The sequence below is a fragment of the Pinus tabuliformis genome, chromosome 1_2 (genome assembly GCF_031772625.1).
Source record: "Pinus tabuliformis cultivar Carrire ecotype Pingquan chromosome 1_2, CPIR1, whole genome shotgun sequence".
Lineage (NCBI taxonomy): Eukaryota > Viridiplantae > Streptophyta > Pinopsida > Pinales > Pinaceae > Pinus > Pinus tabuliformis.
Window position 1 is genome coordinate 85,417,645 of NC_142298.1, and position 6,646 is coordinate 85,424,290.

The window sequence follows — 6,646 nt, forward strand, 5'->3', positions numbered from 1 at the left end:
GCTACCGATCCATCGCATCAGTGTCGTTATATGTTCAAGAGATTTTGTTCAGAAAGAGTCAACTGTGTCCCATCCACTGCCATACATTATCCTTCATCCACCCATGATCGCCACCCTGAATCATATTTCACAGATTGTTTTCACCTCCACTAAAATCATTAGCTCCGTTCCGTGTCACTGATGTGGGATTCATTAAGGCCCTCCTTTGATGGATCGCTTCTTGTCGACTTCAGCTCATTATCCAAGAAGTTGATCCAGGAACACCCCCCTCAGTACTTTGAAGCTTGCATGCCTCAATGGCAAGTTTCTCACTTCCGGCGACAGGTATACATCAATGACCTTCGACCAGAAGATTTTGCGTGGTGTTCGACGCCAAGTCTTTTATTCACACCACGTGAATTGTACTGCAGTACCTTGAGGGTCATTATCATTATTGGTGATTCCTCTCGCGCTTGTTAACGGTTTACATTATTGACCGGTAATCAAGCGATGTCTTTCCATGTTCGACTTCAGCGCAATTCTCACATGGATCGACTTGTACTTAGAGTGAAGATCGAACGAGTTTGAAGACCCCGGATCTAGTTTCAGCCATCCGGGCTGCGATATATATTCAGGAAAAATAAAGACATTTGATATGTACATCATTGCAGCAAATGATCATCCTACTTAAAGGATGATAATTTCAGCAGAGAATTATCAGTCTACCATCAGACGATCGTCTGTTCTATGTACCAAAATGAATTTATAAAGCTGAGCATGGGAATGCCCGCCTCAGCTAGATCATGAAAGCAGAATGAAAAATAATGTATTGTATTGTATTTTATTACAGGTCACCTCTCAGCGATTGAATGAACTTCGGATCCTCCTGATAAAGCATTTCACCCGATAAACGACCTCATACTTTAGGGGGCAACTGTTATAGACATTTTTGTGCCTTACAGCATGAAGCATGAAATGTCAATAATATAAGGGATCCAAAGTCCCTAAACATGTTGTTCCTACCCCTAGAGGAACAAGGTCAGCAAACCACAGCACTAAATATCAGTTCTCCACCTGAAAACATTCAAAAACAAGCTAATTCTGGATCATGTCAACTGCTCCACTGAGCATCTGCGCTGAATGTCAACTGCTCCACTCTGTACCTGCACTGAATGTCAACAGTAATGAAGGCTACCTGCGCTGGGCGAGTTTGGCCAAGTGGCACAGTCATTCCTCAAGGTGTCAATGCCCAGGAAGCTTCCAAAATGACACTTGGATCAGGGAATTCGCCTTGTGATGAGTAAGAGGATCTAGATCTCCAAGTGGAAGCAAGAACCTCCAAGTGGACTCAAGAACTGAAGAATAACTGAAGTGGGAGAGGACACTAGTCAGCTCCATGCCAAGCTCAAGCTGACTCATCCTTTCTCCAAAACTCCTATATATAGAGCTCTCTCATGAGGTCTAGGGAGGCTGGAATCTGGTGAATGTAAGGAAGTGCTGTTGGATTGAGTATAGAACTATTGGGTGATTTGCTTGAAGGAGGTGAAGAGGAGATTTCTTTCTGCTGGGAGGTGATGCTGGATTGGGCCTTTAATGGTTGTATCACTTCCTGAACTTTACTTCTTCCATTAATAAAGCATTTGAGGTTCTTCTATATGCATGTGTCTCAATGGCGTATTGATACTTGTATATTTGATTTATTCTAATCCTTGAATCAATTATGAATGTATGCTTCTTGTAGTTTCCCTCTCTTGTCATTTTGCAGGATCTTGGTGTAGCTGGGCCAGTGAAAGAGCAAGGAGCTGGGAGCAAGCAGCAAAGAGGGAAGATTGGATCAATCATTAGCAGAAGATAATCTAAATAAAAGTATCCAATACGGAATGACCCTATCCCACTCTAAGGGTGATAGTACCTCAGCAACAATCAAAGAAAAGCTATTCGAGATTACTTCTTTATGAGATGTAAGAGAGGGGAGAAAGAGATCCACTAACCGTTATCTTCCGCTAATGATTGATCCAATCTTCTCTCTTTGCTGCTTGCTCTCAGCTCCTTGCTCTTTCACTGGCCTAGCTACACCAAGATCCTGCAAAATAACAAGAAGAGGGAAACTACAAGAAGCATACATTCATAATTGATTCAAGGATTAGAATAAATCAAATATACAAGCATCAATACACCATTGAGACACATGCATATAGAAGAACCTCAAATGCTTTATTAATGGAAGAAGTAAAGTTCAGGAAGTGATACAACCATAAAAGGCCCAATCCAGCATCACCTCCCAGCAGAAAGAAATCTCCTCTTCACCTCCTTCAAGCAAATCACCCAATAGTTCTATACTCAAACCAACGGCACTTCCTTACATTCACAAGATTCCAGCCTCCTTAGACCTCATGAGAGAGCTCTATATATAGGAGTTTTGGAGAAAGGATGAGTCAGCTTGAGGCTGGCATGAAGCTGACTAGTGTCCTCTCCCACTTCAGTTATTCTTCAGTTCTTGAGTCCACTTGGAGGTTCTTGCTTCCACTTGGAGATCTAGACCCTCTTACTCATTAAAGGCGAATTCCCTTATCCAAGTGTCATTTTGGAAGCTTCCTGGGCATTGACACCTTGAGGAATGACTGTGCCACTTGGCCAAACTCGCCCAGCGCAGGTAGCCTTCATTACTGTTGACATTCAGCGCAGGTACAGAGTGGAGCAGTTGACATTCAGCGCAGATGCTCAGTGGAGCAGTTGACATGATCCAGAATTAGCTTGTTTTTGAGTGTTTTCAGGTGGAGAACTGATATTTAGTGTTGTGGTTTGCTGACCTTGTTCCTCTAGTGGTAGGAACAACATGTTTAGGGACTTTGGATCCCTTAGATTATTGACATTTCATGCTTCATGCTGTAAGGCACAAAAATGTCTATAACAGTTGCCCCCTAAAGTATGAGGCCGTTTATCGGGTGAAATGCTTTATCAGGAGGATCCGAAGTTCATTCAATCGCTGAGAGGTGACCTGTAATAAAATACAATACAATACATTATTTTTCATTCTGCTTTCATGATCTAGCTGAGGCGGGCATTGCCATGCTCAGCTTTATAAATTCATTTTGGTACATATAACAGACAATCGTCTGATGATAGACTGATAATTCTCTGCTGAAATTATCATCCTTTGAGTAGGGTGATCATCTGCTGCAATGATGTACATATCAAATGTCTTTATTTTTTCCTGAATATATATCGCAGCCTGGATGGATGAAACTAGATCCGGGGTCTTCAAACTCGTTCGATCTTCACTCTAAGTAAAAGTCGATCCATGTGAGAATTGCGCTGAAGTCGAACATGGAAAGACATCGCTTGATTACCGGTCAATAATGTAAACCGTTAACAAGCGCGAGAGGAATCACCGATAATGATAATGACCCTCAAGGTACTGCAGTACAATTCACGTGGTGTGAATAAAGGACTTGGCGTCAAACACCACGCAAAATCTTCTGGTCGAAGGTCATTGATATATACCTGTTGCCGGAAGTGAGAAACTTGCCATTGAGGCATGCAAGCTTCAAAGTACTGAGGGGGGTGTTCCTAGATCAACTTCTTGGATAATGAGCTGGAGTCGACAAGAAGCGATCCGTCAAAGGAGGGCCTTAATGAATCCCACATCAGTGACACGGAACGGAGCTAATGATTTTAGTGGAGGTGAAAACAATATGTGAAATATGATTCAGGGTGGCGATCATGGGTGGATGAAGGATAATGTATGGCAGTGGATGGGACACGGTTGACTCTTTCTGAACAACATCTCTTGAACATATAATGACACTGATGCGATGGATCGGTAGCATTACCCCAAATGTGGATGGTTTGGCGAGGACCATGGTGATGAGACCAGTGAATGAAACAACCCAACCCGATGTGATACGGAGGAAAAGTGTCATGTTCAAGAGCGACTTGCTACCATTAAAGCTTTGAGGTTCTCCCAATTTTTCCCCAGTCATTTCTGACCAGTACCTCTTTATTTTTGTCAAGCTTGAGGAGGATAACATATGCTTGTTCTATAACCTGCCCTTCGGGCAAGCCCATCGCTATGTTTTAACGAGCCTAGCGATAGGGAAACTCGTTCTCGTCTAAAGACAAGTTTGTCGCTATTTAATCATTTTAACGAGTCTAACGACAAGGAAAACTCTGTCCTTTTCATTTTTAGAGAGTCTGAAAAGGTACAGAAAGTTAACTCCAAAATTCCTTTTTCGTCATCTAATCCCTTAAGTCTGAAAAAGTATAAAACAATACAGAAGGGATGAGTTTTCGATAACTTTAATGAGTCGAATAAAACAAGCGCTCGACCTTTTTGTGCAATAATCCCTCGGGTCCAAAAATATTAAAATCTACAGGAGGGATAGCTCTTCCGGTCCTTTTAACAAGCTGGAAGGCCAAAACTCGGCAAACTTTTCATATTTTACGAGTCAGATGAAAAGAGCTCAAAGAAGACTCGTCTTTTGAGGAACGAGTGATAAACAGGGATAGCAGCAGATTCCAGGTACAGGTTGGAATTTTCCAATCACGGCAGTGTCACAAGGATGGCTAAATGAAATCACTCTTCGCAGCTGTTCCTCAAAATGGGTAAACAATCATATGGAGGTGAACGATTGGCCAAATGAAATGGAGGTGGCAGGTGCAAAACACGACCAAGGCTTTTTATGGCTAATAAATTTACGATCACAAATGGTTATTTACCAGTACTGGGTTCATTTTTTAAAGAGCTCGAATGTGCCAAAACACTGCTCAATCTTATGTTTATTTTTTAACGAGCATGAACTATGTGCTAAAACTGCTCGGATCTCGCTTTTCTATTTTTTAACGAGCATAAATTCCGCAGTAAAACTGCTCGATATCCCAGTCATAAGATAAGAAATGTCTCCTGTGAGATAGCTATTTTTTATGGAGCTTTATCTCACGAAGATATGCTCCTCATATCCTTTCTTTATGCAAGTTTGGAAACGGCTAATCCTACGAGTTTAAAGGGTTAGACCTACAGGTTTAAAGGGAGGACCTAAAAATTTTAAAAAATAAATAGTTGTCCCTTGCTTGCACTCCAAAAGGTTGCATGCCCCCATGTGTAAGGTATAATTTCAAGGCTGCCCCTACTTATTCGATAAAACATTTGTTTTAAAGGGTGAGGCTTGCCTCTTTCTGGTTACCCAAAGATTGTTTTGTTAACACCATCAAACGAAAACATCTCCTCGGCACTGTCTACCGAAGTAGACAATGGTGAATGACCTTTGTCAAACAAGTAACCTTGACAAAAGAATCCTGTTCTAGAACAACCCCTCTTCCTTCCACGGACGGGGTACGGACTAGTCATATTATTTCGCGGAAATTCTACCTTATACCCAAGGTTTCCTCTGCCCAAAGCAGACCAGGATGCATGCCCCCTGGGTTCCAGTCCCATCTTTCCGAATCACTCGCACTCATCGGGAAGGAGGACTGGGGGTGGAGACATTTCTTGGGTGAATAGACCATTAAGGGTTGGTATTTGACTATTTGCGATGCGTGATCACGGAAATGAAAGTTGGTCTACGAGCTTGACCATTCTTCCTTCGTATGGAAAACACATTACTCTAAAGAGTGAGGAGACTATAGCTCCCATGCAATATATATAGTCTCGTCCAAGGAGTAGGTTATAATCCAAGGGTCCTTGAACGACCATCACGTTCATTTGAACGGTCTTCCCTTTCAATGTGACAGGCACATTGGGGAGGATCCCTAATGGTCGACTGGTTCCTTTATCAAAACCTAAGAGATTTCTTATCTCAGGCAAAAGCTCCGGGGAACCCAGTGCTTCCCAAGCAATAGAGGAAAGGATACTCACAGATGCCCCTTCATCAATGATAGTGCCGGCCATTACCATTCTATAAATTTGGACTATGATTCTGAATGGTACACTGGCTGGCAACCGGGGTCTGCCTAGTTGGTTCCAATCAAAGGACACAACCAGGTTGCTTGGTGGTGGGACCGAATACACGGCCGGATATGACCCTGACGATGTTACTTCCTGCGATAAACGAATGGGCGCATTGCCCTGATGCTCATCAGAGTCGGTGTTGATGAAAAGAATCTGGATGGTGTCATCCTTATTCCCTTCAGTGAGGGTGTCATTTGATTAGATGACGAAAAAGGCCCAATCCAGCATCACCTCCTAGCAGAAAGAAATCTCCTATTCACCTCCTTCAAGCAAATCACCCAATAGTTCTATACTCAAACCAACAGCACTTCCTTACATTCACAAGATTCCAGCCTCCATAGACCTCATGAGAGAGCTCTATATATAGGATTTTTGGAGAAAGGATGAGTCAGCTTGAGCTTGGCATGGAGCTGACTAGTGTCCTTTCCCACTTCAGTTATTCTTCAGTTCTTGAGTCCACTTGGAGGTTCTTGCTTCCACTTGGAGATCTAGATCCTCTTACTCATCACAAGGCGAATTCCCTGATCCAAGTGTCATTTTGGAAGCTTCCTGGGCATTGACACCTTGAGGAATGACTGTGCCACTTGGCCAAACTCGCCCAGCGCAGGTAGCCTTCATTACTATTGACATTCAGCGCAGGTACAGAGTGGAGCAGTTGACATTCAGCGCAGATGCTCAGTGGAGCAGCTGACATGATCCAGAATTAGCTTGTTTTTGAGT